Source organism: Saimiri boliviensis, chromosome 12 (genome assembly GCF_048565385.1).
Source record: "Saimiri boliviensis isolate mSaiBol1 chromosome 12, mSaiBol1.pri, whole genome shotgun sequence".
Taxonomy (NCBI): Eukaryota; Metazoa; Chordata; class Mammalia; order Primates; family Cebidae; genus Saimiri; species Saimiri boliviensis.
In genome coordinates, this window is record NC_133460.1 from 67,557,567 (window position 1) to 67,573,036 (window position 15,470).

The 15,470-nt window shown below is 34.5% G+C and overlaps 1 protein-coding gene across 1 annotated transcript in view; it reads left to right on the top strand.

The window, feature by feature from the left end:
• Positions 1 to 15,470, top strand: part of PCDH15 (protocadherin related 15) — a 1,717,060-nt gene that overhangs the window by 287,567 nt on the left and 1,414,023 nt on the right. Inside the window, exons 3-4 of the mRNA XM_074382505.1 lie at positions 694 to 735; positions 2,533 to 2,646. The gene's annotated coding sequence lies outside the window, so the exon portion shown is untranslated. The remainder of the gene's footprint in view (positions 1 to 693; positions 736 to 2,532; positions 2,647 to 15,470) is intronic.

A 15,470-nucleotide genomic window follows, 5' to 3' on the forward strand; every position in this document is an offset into this window, starting at 1 on the left:
TTTCTGTACCCACTAATCATCCTATCGTTACCCCCCTACTAGCTACTCTTCCTAGCCTCTGGTAACAATAATTCTACTCCAAAAGAGTCTTTCTTTTCTTCTTTTTCTTCTCCTTCTTCCCTCCTCCTCCTCCTCCCCCTTCTTCTTTACCTTCTCTTTCCTTCTCCTTCTCCTTCGTCTCCCACATATGAGTAAGAACATGCAACATTTGTTTTACAGTGCCTGACTTATATCACTTAGTATAATGTCCTCCAGTTCTATCCAGGTTGTTGACAATCATAGGATTTTTTTTTTTTTTTGAAATGCAGTCTTAGTCTATCACCCAAGCTAGGGTGCAGTGGTGTCATCTTGGCTCACCGCAAACTCTGCCTCCTGGGTTCAAGCAATTCTCCTGCCTCAGCCTTTGTAATCCTTGCTACTTGTAATCCCAAGTAGCAAGGATTACAAATGCCCCCATCACTCTCGGCTAATTTTTGTATTTTTAGTAGAGACTGGATTTCACCATATCATATAAGCTGGTCTTGAACTCCTGACCTCAAGTGATCCACCTGTCTCGGCCTCCCAAAGTGCTGAGATTACAGACATGAGCCACCATGGCCAGCTAGGTGGCCATTGTGAATATTCATACAATAAGCATAGGAGGGCAACTATCTTTTCAACATGCTGATTTTCTTTCTTTTTTTTTTTTTCCAGATATATGCCCAGAAGTGGGATTGCTGGAACATATGACATATGGTAGTTTTATTTTATTTATTTATTTATTTATTTTTTGAGGAGCCTTTATATGTTCTTCACTGTAGTTGTACTAATCTACATTCCCGCCAGCAGTGTATGAGAGTTAGCCTTTCACCACATCCTCTCCTGCATTTATTATTGCCTGTTGTTGGGATAAAACCATTTAACTGGGGTGAGATCGTATCTCATTGTGATTTTGATTTGCATTTCTCTGATGATCAGTAATGTTGAGCTTTTTTCATATACTTTTTGGCTATTCAGATCTCTTCTTTTGATAAATGTCTAGAGATCTTTTGCCATTTTTTAATTAGACTTTTTTTACTATTGAATTGTTTGAGCACCAAATATATTCTGGTTATTAAGCCCTTGTCAGATGGATAGTTTGCAAATATTTTCTCCCATTCTGTGCATTGTCTCTATACTTCATTAATTATTTCCTTTCATTCTTATACCTACTCAGAATATTTTTATTCTATCATCACTATCCCTTAAATTTCTCATCCATAAAAAATGTGATAAATGCACCTTCTGCCTCTTTACAAAATTCATTGATAAATCTGAAAAGGTCAAGTTCTACAACAGAGCCTTCTAATATATTAATAGAGACCAACATGTGGAGACTCAGAATGAAAGTATTAATAAGTACCTTTTATGTCTTTTACCCTATCTAAAGTACACTTTGTGAATCAGAAAGCCCGATAAAAAATTTATAAATGAATCCCTTGCCAAGGATCATACATTCTAATATGGTACTATAGTTAATATCCAATTCCTTTCATATCATCCTTTCCCACATTACAATTATAAATTGGAAGAAGGAATAAATTGACTTTCCTAGTTTAATCTATTATGGGGCTTTGGAAGCAGAGACAACGGATAACACAACAAGCATACTAAGGATGTTTGAGGTCAGCGATGCATTTTTATATTCTTGACCCTGGGTATGATTCCTCTCAGTATTGTTGTTCTGTGTCATTACAGACAACTCTTCTTGTGTAAATAATTTTCTGTGTGAAAAGTTTCATATTTACTATCTAGTTCGAGTAGAACCATAATTTTCTTCTCCAACCCAACCCACTTTTCTGCCTATTTTATTTTTCATTTTATCATCTGAGATTTTAGTTTTATTTTTCATCTTGAGATTCTGTATTTCTTATTTTGCTTTTCTGTAATAGCAAACTCTGTATTAAAACTCCTTATATTTTCTGAGATCCTCAACTGGAAAGAATTATGCACTGATGGGTATTTGACACTGTATGGAGAGATTTTAGCTGTTACAACTGATGGAGTTGGAGCCCAGGCTGCTATTGGCATCTTGTGGGTGTAGGCCAGTGACACTGCTAAACATCTGTAACACAGAAAAGATTAACTTCCTCACTGACTGCTAGGTTCATGGCTGAGACCCCTCCTCCCCCCATAACAAAAAACGGATTAACAAGAGAAAAGCATATATATTACTGTATTTATTTAATACAAGTTTTAAGTGACATGGGAGCTTTCAGAAATGAAGAAATGGAAAATATTTTTTTCATGGACAGTTGTAGGAAAGTTTGTATGGAAAATGAGAAAGTCTGATCTCATAGTAATAAATGGCATGGACGTGAAAAGGTAGGGGATAGACTTTAGCAAGCCCTATTTATTCAGATTCTTCTTTGTATCTCTGTGTCTTCAGAAATAAGGACATTACTTTCCTCTAACTTTAGAATAGGGCAGACCTTCTGGAATAAAGATTTTTATGAGCTACTACAGAGGAAGATCAGATTTTTTTTTTTTAATGGAGTCTTGCTCTGTTGCCAGGCTGAAGTTGCAGTATCTCGGATCATTGGAACCTCTGCTTCCCAGTTCAAGGGCAATTATCCTGCCTCAGCCTCCCAAGTAGCTGGGACTACAAGCATGTGCCACCATGCCCAGGTAATTTTTGTATTTTTAGTAGAGACGGGGTTTCATCATGTTGGCCAGGATGGTTTCGATCTCTTGAACTCGTGATCCACCTGCCTCGGCCTCCCAAAGTGCTGGCATTACAGGCATGAGCCACCATGCCCAGCCCAGAGAATTATTTTATGCTCTGCTGCAAGGGAGAAGGTCAGAGAGAACTTCCAACTTTTATTGTTTTTATGAATACCAAGGTACCATATTTTGGAATGGCATGTGCTGAACCCCATCATATCCTACAATACACAAATCAGTTCCCCACAACAAAGAACTATCTGGGGCAAAATGTCAATAGTTCTGAGATTGAGAAAGTTTATTCTAGAAAAGTATTTTTAAAGTTGTGGCACACAGATCAACAAAAATGAGCACCACCCCGATGTCATTGAATCATAAAATCTGCATGGGTCTAAAGACCAAGGAATCGGCTTTTTAAACAATCTTCTCAAATGATACTTAATCATATGATATTTAAAAGTATAGCTACTATGAGGAACTACAAGTTATCCCCTTTCTCATATAAAAGAAAGGTCTGATTTGCAGCACAACCCATCTTCTAAAATATGTTGCTAGATTTAGAAAAAAACAAAATTATAGTTTATAATTTTCTTTGGTAATCGGGCTGGACTACTATAATAACAAACTGTTCATTTCCTGTCTGTCTCTGATCTCTCCTGTCCTTCAAACCTGCCATTAATGCTTTGCTGTTGATTTATTTAGAAATATGTCTTTCAGCTTGCTTGATTACCACAAGCAAATTACTAGCAATTATCCCTATGTCATGCTGACCTCTGATAACTGTTAGTGTGTGAATCACCAAGGAAAGGGAAAGTCTTTCAAAGATTTATAAATATCACATGATTTTCTTGTTTTTACTTTTTTATTTTTTCATTCCCTACTAATCTTCTAATCAGTAAACATTTAACCAACAAGATTTTTTTTTTTTTTTTTTTTTTTTTTTTGCTTTAAAGTCACTTCTGCTCTTTCCCTCTCTGGCACTCTCACATATATTTCACACAATTTCTCTTATTCTCTTGCACTTCTTAACCTTCCCTCTCCATTCGCAGGCTCTCCGTATCTCCATCTTTTAGTAAGACAATAGTACCATACCTCATAGAGGCAGATCTAATGGGAGGTAATTGACTAAACTTACCTGTAAGTTGAAAAGAAGAAGAAATTGAGAGAGCCCCACTTCTGGGTTTTGTCCTTACTCTTGGGAATCAGAGTAAAGGGCGAAAAGGCGCTGTGGATACCTAGCAAGAAACACAACAGTGTGCAAGACCTCATAGCAGATTACAATCCACTGCTTAAACGTTTCAATAACTTAAAGACAAATTCGCTTTATTTTGATCAGCTATAGTAGGTTTTTATTAATGAAAATTTTCAAGACAAATGTTGACAATATGAAAATACAGTGACTAGGCTGGGCGCGGTGGCTCATGCCTGTAATCCCAGCACTTTGGGAGGCTGAGGCGGGTGGATCACAAGATCAGGAGTTTGAGACTAGCCTGGCGAAAATGTTGAAACACCGTCTCTACTAAAAATACAAAAATTAGCTGGGCGCAGTGGCATGCAACCGTAATCCCAGCTACTCAGGAGGCTGAGGCAGGAGAATTGCTTGAACCTCGGAGGCGGAGTTTGCAGTGAGCCAAGATCATGCCATTGCACTCCAGCCTGGGTGACAGAGTGAGACTCTGTCTCAACAACAACAAAAAAAAAAAAAAAAAAAAAAAAAAGAAAGAAAAGAAAATACAGTGACTACATATGATGAGGTGTAATTTAATAATAGTTCTGTTTTAAAACATCAGCATACTGAACATAAATAATCCTTTACATTTTTAACACCAAGGGTGTTACTATTTTCTCCACAGAGCCATGGTTTAAAAATATCTTCATACTGAAATAAAATCTTTGGAAAATAAGTAACAATCTATATTATTTTGATAATTGAAATATCAGGAATATTGTGGAAAACCAGACATTCAGAATCTCAGTTTAAGAATCATTACTCTATAAAAATAAAAACAGTGAAATACAATGCAGATAGAAAAAAAATATGGAGCACCCTAGTTACATACATCAGAGAAATGGGAAACTAAATGCCTTTCACAAAATGAAAGCTCTGTTAATTCAACTGCTACATATGTGCACATTGACTACACATGTACGTGGGGCTTGAAGTGGCTTGCTAGAAGTATAAATAAGCCAAAAATATAAATGACAATTATTGGAAATAAAATATTATTTTATTAATTTTAAAGGATGAAAAATAAAAATGAACATACAGTTGTCAGGATTTATTTTAGAATGAACGGACAGTAAGCTTTCCAGTTTTCATGGACTTCTCCCTCCAACTATTCATATTTACTTATAATCCTTTCCCCGTCCAACTGTTGCCAAGGTTTACATTCCTTTATATTTAAGACTAGTTCCATAAAAAAGCTAAAGAATCATGGTCATCAAATTTCCTTTTAGTTTTTTTTTAGTTTTTTCTTGAAATTTTTATTAAGAAAGATTATGTAACAGGTACTAAAATAGAATACTCTAAGAAATTCCAATGTTCCTGTCCCCAGCCCTAGCACTTGAATAATTACGAGCTCATGACAAATCTTGTTTTATTCTTACCTACAGAGCTGTATTAGTTTAATATGTCCAGTAATAGCCTCTATAAATATCTAAAAGATATTAACTCTTTTAAAAGCAAAAATACCATAAGATTTAAAAAATTAACAGTTAATTATTGACAGCATCAAATATTAACCAATCTAACCAGTGCTCAGTTTTCCTAGTTGTTTACTGATTTCTGTTATTTTGCTTACTAAAAAATTTCATGTTTTTCTTATCTCTTCCCTGCCATTGAAAATATATTATCTTTTATTCCTTGGAATTTACTTACTGAAATAAAAACAAACAGATGATTTGTTCTTTACCATTTCCCTTATTTTGAGTTTTGCCAATGGCAGCCTCTTTCTCCTATATTTCCTCTAAATCAGTAAAGTATTAATCTGATTCAGAGTTCTTGTTCATTTGTTTGTTTGCAGAAACATTTCTTCTATAGTGCTGGTTACTTACATTGGTAATCACGTAAATTCCGGGTTCTCTCTCTCATTATGATGTTAAAATTATAATTAGGTTCAAGTGCTTTGGGCATAATATACACCAGGCGTCCCCAAACTATGGCCGCATGCGGCCCCTTGAGGCCATTTATCCAGCCCCCCGCCGCACTTCAGGAAGAGGCACCTCTTTCATTGGTGGTCAGTGAGAAGAGCACAGTATGTGGCGGCCCTCCAATGGTCTGAGGGACAGTGAACTGGCCACCTGTGTAAAAAGTTTGGGGATGCCTGATATACACACTCCAAATTACTACATTATCTTTTTATATTTGTTAACTCTCTCTTTATATGTTAAAAATGGTGGTTTTCATGCATTTTTGTTAACTAGTAAGAGTATGCTTTTAATAAATAGTTTTCTGTTGTCACATAAAAGATGTGTGGCAAGTCTGTCTCTTGCACATCTTACACAAGAAAAGCAGGTGTTTTAGTCCATTTTCATCCTGCTGATAAAGACATAGCTGAGACATGGTAATTTGTAAAGAAAAAAAAAAGTTTTAATGGATTCATAGTTCCACATGGCTGGGGAGGTCTCATAATCATGGCGAAAGGTAAAAGGCATGGTGGCAGACAGAAGAGAGAATGAGAGCCAAGCCTAAAGGGAAACCCCTTATAAAACCATCAGCTCTCATGGGACTTATTCATTATTATGAAAACAGTATATGGGAAACCACCCCCATGATTCAACTATCTCCCACAGGGTCTCTACACAACACATAGGAATTATGGGAGCTACAATTCAAGATGAGATTTGGGTGGGGACACAGCCAAACCATGTCAGCAGGATACTTTATTCTTTACTAACATTGATTAGTTTTATGATAATTTGGTTCTCTAGTATCCTCCAAATGTTATCAATATGAGATACATTTTTAGTGTCATTTTGAAGTTGTAGATTTAATCTAGTTCTATTTATTTTAGCCCTTATTTTTTATTCACAAAATTTGCCTTATCCTCTGCCAGTGGGGACCTCTTCCAGTTCACAATTAAGTACAGTACTATAGTTTTCTTTGATATCTGGCTTTTGGTTTAAACTTTAAATAGTATCAACTATCCATTATCTGCCATAATATGTGAGACCTAGAAAATATTATTTAATGAATGGTGAAAGTATCATATTTAATGTTTATATAAAGACATCTATCTGTATCACTTTTTGCTATTTTATCCTAAAATATCTCAATGTTTAACTTGGTAACCAGAGAGTAAGAGAACAAGTATCCTAAAGACCCTGTTGGTCTTCACAAATAATTAACATTTACATAAAAAAATAAATGTTACACCATTTGTTTCTATTTACTCTTTTATGTCAAACTTTTAAGTTCTCTTATAGTGATTGTAAATGGCAGCCAGTTTTGATGTAAGTTTCCTATATCACAAATGATGGTGGTTATTTTGCATGTCATCTTCATTTCCTTCTTTTTTTTTTCATTTCTTTTCCATTATCATGAAATGGTGTCATATTCAGTGAATAAATTTTATTGTGGTGAGTGAGATTGCCACTATTGAAGATGTATTTTTGCCATTTTTTAGATCCTGTTACCTCTCACTATTGCTTTATCAATCTCTCAAATCAATAGTTCTAAGATGTTTGTTAAAAGATTACCTTGTTCACCAAGGCCACTCTTTCAGACCATGAAGGTTACCTTGTTCACAAAAGTCACTCTTTCAGACCATTTGTGAGTAGCAACTGGAGGTAAATATACAGCCCCAGTTTCTTTCTAGAGACTTATCTTGCTTGTTTCTGTACAGAGAGCTTCATGGCTGTGTTTTATATCAAAAGGTATATTTGTGCGCAGTTGCCATAACGTTGTAGACTCTGTGCAGCCACTTTGTTTAAACTCTCAGGAATACCAAAGCTACTTTTTTAGGTTTTCAAGAGGATCTCAATGATAGGTATCTTGGTTCTTGGGCAGATATGTATCATTCCTTTATTTAAGCAATTCTACTTACAATTTCTATACTAAGAAATACTGTAATCATTGGAACATCAAATATGTTAATAAGAATTCTAATAAGACAAAAGTTGATCCAAGTATATATAAAGATTATTGTTGAGAAAATAGTCTCATATATGGCACATCACCTACAATACTACAAATCATTCTTTAAAATATCAATAGAAAATACCCTAAAACATTAATAACACTTGTGAGTTGTGTGACTGATATTTTGACAGAATACACTCAGATGATGACACTGATTATGCATTATTTTTGGTGAAGAAAGTTTTAAAAATATACATGGGAAAAATGAAGACATGAAGGAGAAAAGACTTTTGCCATTGTTTTTAGCATCATTTTTCTCTTGAGAATATAATTTCTTAAGAAATCCTAAGCATCTTAAGTATGATGGACAATATGTCAGGCATACATTTACTAAATAATATTGGATAGGACAGTGGAGATGCTCCATCCTTCAAAATTTCCTGAGTCCGCACAGCACGTTCAACATCTCAAAATTAACACTTAAGCTAGAATGAAGCAGAGTATTCCCTTAAACACACACACACACACACACACACACACACACACAGAGAGAGAGAGAGAGCGAGCGAGTGAGTGAGAGAGAGAGAGAGAGAGAGAGAGAGAGATCTAACAGAGAAAATGAGAAGTCATCAGCCTCACTTATTTTTATTGGTAATATGGAAACTGTCATCAGGTACAAAAAACTAACCTTATCTGGTGTTCCTTTGGACATGAACACTGCAATAATTAATGATGAGTCACATAAGGATGGTTTTTTAAAGTATCTGTATGTTCATTCTCAGTGAAAAATTGTAAACCTGTCATGTAAAATATCTAGGACTGCTTAATTTGTGTTAAAAATAACAACTGTAATTTCCTGATAATGTATTAGGACTTGACAACCCTGAATATTTATGTATTTATTTTTAGTGGAAATGTAGGTAGAAAAGATAGAAAGCAATTCAACAGACCTTTTTATTCTTTAGGGAAAAAAAAAATCAATCACCATTGCCACTGAATCTAAAACACCTAATAAAATGTAATACTTTATGTTGGTGATTTCTTACTAAAAATGTTCTTTATATCTGTTAAAATGGCTTTAGATGTTGTATAAGTGGTTTTCATCAGTGATGCCTTTTATAATACTGTCAAAAGCAAGGCAACATACTTTGTTTGTTAGGCAAATAAAAGCTTGATTTTAACTTTCTGAATCTCTCATGATCCTTGAATTCAAACATCATGTATACAAGCCTCAAATATCTAGGTACTAATCATATTTTAAATTCAAGTACTGAAATAAATTTAAAGGCTGGTATAGTATCTCACGCCTGTAATCCCAGCACTTTGGAGGCTGAGGTGGGCAGATGAGGAGGTCCAGAGATGGAGACCATCCTGGCCAACATGGTGAAACCTCTCTCTACTAAAAATACAAGAATTAACTGGGCATAGTGGTGTGTGCCTGTAGTCCCAGCTACCTGGGAGACTGAGGCGGTAGAATAGCTTGAACCCAGGAGGCAGAGGTTGCAGTGACCTGACATTGCACTACTTCACTCCAGCCTGATGATGGAGCAAGAATCCATCTCGAATAATAGCAATAATAGTAATAATAATAATAAATAAGTTTAATCACTAAATAATAATATATGAAATTTTAAGAAAATTTGATTTCACTGAGTTTTTTTATTTTTAGGGTTTTTGAGATATGTCATTTACAGTGAAAGACAGTAATGTGACTCAGTATAATGGCAGTTCATAGCATGTCAATTGCATTATGAAGTGTCCACATTGGAGTCTCTATTGCCCTAATTAAACAGATACATACTTGTCACCTTAATAGGTCTTGGGAAGGTGTTAATACCTTCCTTTGTACAGAAAAAAAAGTATGTCCAGTTCTTAGGTGGTGTTATTTTAGCTAAAACTCCATGTAAGTATTCTGTTTCCTGTTTAATCATATATTCTTAGAGCCTATATTATGGGTTGGCATATCAAAATTATTTGTAAATCTCTCCATTTTCTGAGACTTCCCCCCCTCTATAGGTTTCATGTCATTGAGAAATAATAAGACTGGGTAAATAAGAGGAAATTTTCAGGGCTAACACGAGTATAATTTAGCAGTCCCTCATCTTACTCCCTTAAACCAAATTTACTCCTCATTTCCCCAAACACCTTTGGCATTTCTCAATAGAGTTCATGTCTTATCTAAAAAAGTGATTCTGAGGGGTTATTTTTGCTTTCAAGACCATTTTCTCTCTTAAAATTATGGAAGACTCCAAAGAGCTTCTCTTTATGTGGATTATGTCAATTGACAGTACTCTATCAGAAATTAAAACAATATTTTTAAACACAAGAATACACAAATACACATTCCACTAGCCATCAGAGTGACAATGTACTCACAATACATGCAGCCTCCTAAAACTTCATGGTAATCATGAGAAACTGAGAGTGAAAATGGCAAATAAAATATTATATTATATAAAATAGATTTGAATTCCCAGAGCCCATGAAAGGATATTGGGGACCCCAAGTGTCCTTATGACACATTTTTAGAAATATGTCATTCCATCATTGTCCTACATGTCTCTTCTCTGTACAGTGTTTCCCCCATGGAGCATGTCTTATTTAACTTTAGGTTTCCAGAACCCATTACTTCATATTTCTATACATACACACACACATATACACACACATATATGAACATGGGATATATTTCCAAATGTTTGTGTATATCTACATACATTTTTATGTTTCTGTGCATATATATAGTCATCCCTCAGAATCTGTGCAGGTTGATACCAAAATTTGTAGGTGCTCAAGTAGTTCATAAAAAATGGCATAGCATTGCATACAATCTATGCACATCCTCCTATGTACTTTAAGTAATCTCTAGATGACTTATAGTATTTAATAAAATGTAAATATTATGTAAATAATTGTATTCTATTGTTAAGGGAATTATGATAAAAATTGTATATGTTCATTGCAGACACAGAGTTTTTTTTCCCTTAAAAATTTTGACCCACAGTTTATTGAATTCACATATGTGGAGTCCATATGTGGAGGATTGAGTATATATACAGTCATGTGCTGAATAATGAGGCCAGTGATGGACTGTATATATAACAGTATTCAGTATAGTAACAGGTTTGTAGCCTAGGAGTAATAGGCCAGGCCATATAGTCTACATGTGTAGTGAGCTATATCATCTAAGTTTGTGTAAATACACTCAATGATTTTCATGCAACTACAAAATCACCTAATGATTCATAAATGTATCCCATTATTCAGCAATGAATAACTATATTTCTACATATATATATAGTTCTGTCCTATTATGTAAAATATATGTGCATAGTTTTGTGTGTGTGTGTGTGTGTGTGTGTGTGTGTATACAATTTTGTACAGCATCAACACTGTAATTGTTATAAATATGTTTACTATATAAGGGAAAGATGGTTATATGTGTCCAACTAGCAGCATAAAAACTATAGTTTTACTAGAAACACTTTCCCCAAGCAATGTATTTCATATAAAAAGAGTTGTATGCTATCGTATTAAATCTTTCTGTACAACAGTAACATAAACAAAAGTAATAAAACAGTGAATGAAGGAAGTAATCGTGTGTTTTGTATCCTGACGAAGTGACTGATAGCCAATAAGTATGGATGAGGTCTTTGGGTGACTTATTACCTTGCCATACATGGACTGTAGAGGAAGAGGGTTAATAATTGAAAAAAAAATACTATTTTTAGAATAGTACAGTATTCATATCATGACTTTGGTTTCATGGTAAATTTAGGTGTCAGCTATTAACATGCGTGTCTTAAATTCAACAATTTTATGCAATGAAAATTGGAAACAAATGCTTCAGGCAATTACTTATTAAATGAGAATTGATATTTAAATGTATCACATATTATTTTGAATTTTTAACACTGAAAATTGATTAAATTGATTTTGACTAAATTATATTTTAAATGTAGTAAATGATCTTGATATTGAATATAACATGTTTGCCAAGTATTAATGTGTAATGAAATTAATCATTGTCTGGTGTATGTTAAACTTTTCTGTAGTATGATTCTTCTGATAATAACTCAACATTTGCCATTCCTTCAGTTTTTCTTTTTCTTTTTCTTTTTCTCTTTTTCTCTCTTTATTTTACATTTTACACTGAGTCTATATTATTTCATTCAAACTTCTGTAACAAAAGTGCCATTGACTAAGTGACTTACAAACAATAGAAGTTTATTTCTCATAGTATTGACAATATGAAGGTACCAGCAGAATTGGTGTCTGGTGAGAGCTCACATACTGGTTTGTAGATGACAGACTTTTTAATGAAACCTCACATGGCAGAAGGGGACAGATAGATCTCTGTGCTCTCTTTTATAGGGCACTAATTCCATTCATGATGTCTCTGGCCCTACATCCTAATCATATTTCAAAGACCCCACCTCCTATTAGCATTACTTTGGGATTTGGGATTTTATTGTGTAACTTTTGTGTGGACATAAACAGCCATGCCACAGCATCATTTATGATCCATTCTGAATTTCTGTTTTATTTTTCTGTAAACAATGTAAGCTCTATGTCTAGAAATACATTTGTTTTTACAAATGTGGGTAACCATTCCAGAACCATTTACTTAGAAAATATTTTAAAATATACCATGCTTGAGTTTTTGGGGCTGTCTAGATCTGAGTATATGCCTTTGAAAACATCTGGAATTTACTTTTCATTATCATTTCATAATCCTCCATTTTTTTCCAGTACATCTTTCTGGATTTCTGTTAGAGACATGTTAGATTTTGTTCTTTTCTTTAAATCTGTCTCATATTTTACATCTTTTGTTCCTTTTTGTTACATTCCAAGTACTTTATTTAAATTTCTTCTTCTGTTAACAATTTATCTACTTATTTTTCTAAATAATGACTTATATTTAAACTATGGCTTACTATTTAAATTGCAATTTTAATTATACATATTTTTAATATTCTTTCTTTTTTAACTTTTAGGTTCAGGTGTACATGTGCAGGTTTGTTATATAGGAAAGCTGTGTATCACAGGGGTTTGGTGTACAGATTATTTCCCCATAATACCTGAAAGGCAGTTTCCCATTCTCCCCCTCCTCCTGACCTCCACCCTCAAATAGGCCCCAACGTCTGCCGGTTCTTTCTTTGTATCATTGTTTAGCTTCCACTTATAAGTGAAAACATGCACTATTTGGTTTTCCAATTTTGTGTTAGTTCATTTAGGAAAATGGCCTCCACCTCCATCCATGATGCTTAAAGGAACTGATCTCATTGATTTTTATGACCTCACAGCATTCCATGCTATATATGTACTACATTTTCTTTATGAAGTCTACTGTTGGTGGGCATTTAGGTTGATTCCATGTCTTTGCTACTGTAAATAGGGCTGCAGTTAACATGTATGCCTGTGACTTTTTTGATAGAATACTTTATATCCCTTTGGGTATATATACAATAATGGGATTTCTGGGTTAAATTGTAATTTAGCTTTAGGTCCTTTGAGAAATTGCTATATTGATTTTTACAAAGGCTGAATGAATTTACATTTCCCCAAGAGTGTATAAGCATTCTCTTTTCTCTGCAACCTCACCAGCATCTGTTATTTTTAGACTTTTTAATAACAGCTAGCCCAACTCGTGTGAGATGATATCACTTTTTGGCTTTGATTTGCATTTCTCTAATGATTAGTGATAGTGAGGATTTTTTTTTCATATGCTTGTATGCTGCACGTATGCCTTCTTTTGAAAAGTGTCTGTTCATGACCTTAGACCACTTTTTAATGGATTGTTTCTTTTATGCTTCTCTATTTAAGTTATTTATGGATTCTGAATATTGGATCTTTGTCAGATACATAGTTTGCAAATACATTCTTCCATTCTGTAGGTTGTCTGTTTACTCTGTTTATAGTTTTTTGTGTTGCTGCACTGAAGCATTTTAATTTAATTATGTCCCATTTGTCAATTTCTCCTTTAGTTGCAATTGATTTTGCTGTCTTTGCCATGAAATCTTTGCCAGTTCCTATGTCCAGAATGGTATTTTCTTTTCTTTCCTTTTCTTTCTTTCTTTCTTTCTTTTTTTTTTTTTTTTTTTTTTTTTTTTTTTGAGACAGAGTCTGGCTCTGTCACCAGGCTGGAGTGCAGTGGTACAATCTCGGGTCACTGCAACCTCTGCCTCCTGGGTTCAAGTGATTCTTCTGTCTTAGCCTCCGGAGCAGCTGGGACCACAGGTGCATGCCACTGTGCCCAGCAATTTTTTTTTTTTTTGTATTTTTAATAGAGATGGGGTTGGCCATGGGGTTCACCATGTTGGCCAGGATGGTCTCAATCTCTTGACCTTGTGATCTACCTGCCTCGACCTCCCAAAGTGCTGGGATTATAGGCATGAGCCACCATGCCCAGCCCAGAATGGTATTTTCTAAGTTATCTGCAAGGATATTTATAGTTTTAGGTTTATATTTAAGTTTTTAATCCATTTGAGTTGATATTTATATATGGTGTAAGGAAAAGGTCCAGTTTTGATCTTCTGCATATAGCTAGCCGGTTATCCCAGCACCATTTATTGAATAGGGACTCCTTTCCCCTTTCTTGTTTTTGTTGACTTTGCCAAAGATCTGATGATCGTGGGGGTGCAGCATTATTTCTGGGATCTTTGTTCTGTTCCATTGGTCTATGTATCTGTTTACCATACCATGCTGTTTTGATCACTGTAGGCTTATAGTATACTTTGAAGTCCTGTAACATCATGCCTCAAGCTTTTTTATTTTTGCTTAGGATTACCTAGGCTATTTGAGCTTTTTTTGTTTCCACATGAATTTTAAGATATATTTTTTTCACATTCTTTAAAGAATGTCATTGGTAGTTTGATAGGAATAGCATTGAATCTATAAATTGCTTTGGGCAGTATGACCATTTTAGCAATATTTCTTCTTCCTGTTCATGAACATGGAATGTTTTTCCGTTCTTTGTGTCATCTTTGATTTCTTTGAGTAGTGCTTTGTAATTCTTATTGTAAAGACTTCTTACCTCCCTGGTTAGCTGTATTACTATGTATTTCATTCTCCTTGGGGCAATTGTGAATGAGGTTGCATTCTTGATTTGACTCTCAGCTTGGATGTTGTTGGTGTATGGAAATGCTATCAATTTTTTCACATTAGTTTTGTGTCCTGGAACTTTCTTCTATTTATTTATTAGCTCAAAGAGCTTTTGGGAGGAGACTGTGGGATTTTCTAGTTATAGAATCATATAATTGAAAACTGAAATAGTTTGACTTTCTCTCTGTAGATTTATGTAGATGTCCATTAGATCTATTTGGTCAATTGCTGAGTTCAGGCCCTGAACTATACTAAAAAAAATTGTTAGTTTTCTGCCTCAACAATCAGTCTAAGACTCTCAGTGGGGTGTTGAAGTCTCCCACTATGATTGTTTGGTTATCTAAGTCTCTTCATAGGTCTCTAGGAACTTGCTGGGTGCGCCTGTGTTGGTATTGGGTGCATATACATTTAGGATAATTATTTCTTGCCTTTACCATTTTTGTAATACCCTTTAAAAATTTTATTAGTTTAAAGTCTGTTTTGTCTAAAATTAGAATAGCAACCCTTGCTTTTATTCTGTTTTCCATTTGTCTGGTAGATTTTTCTCCATCCCTTTACTTTGAGCCTATGCATGTAGTTGCTTGTGAGATGGTTCTCTTGAAGA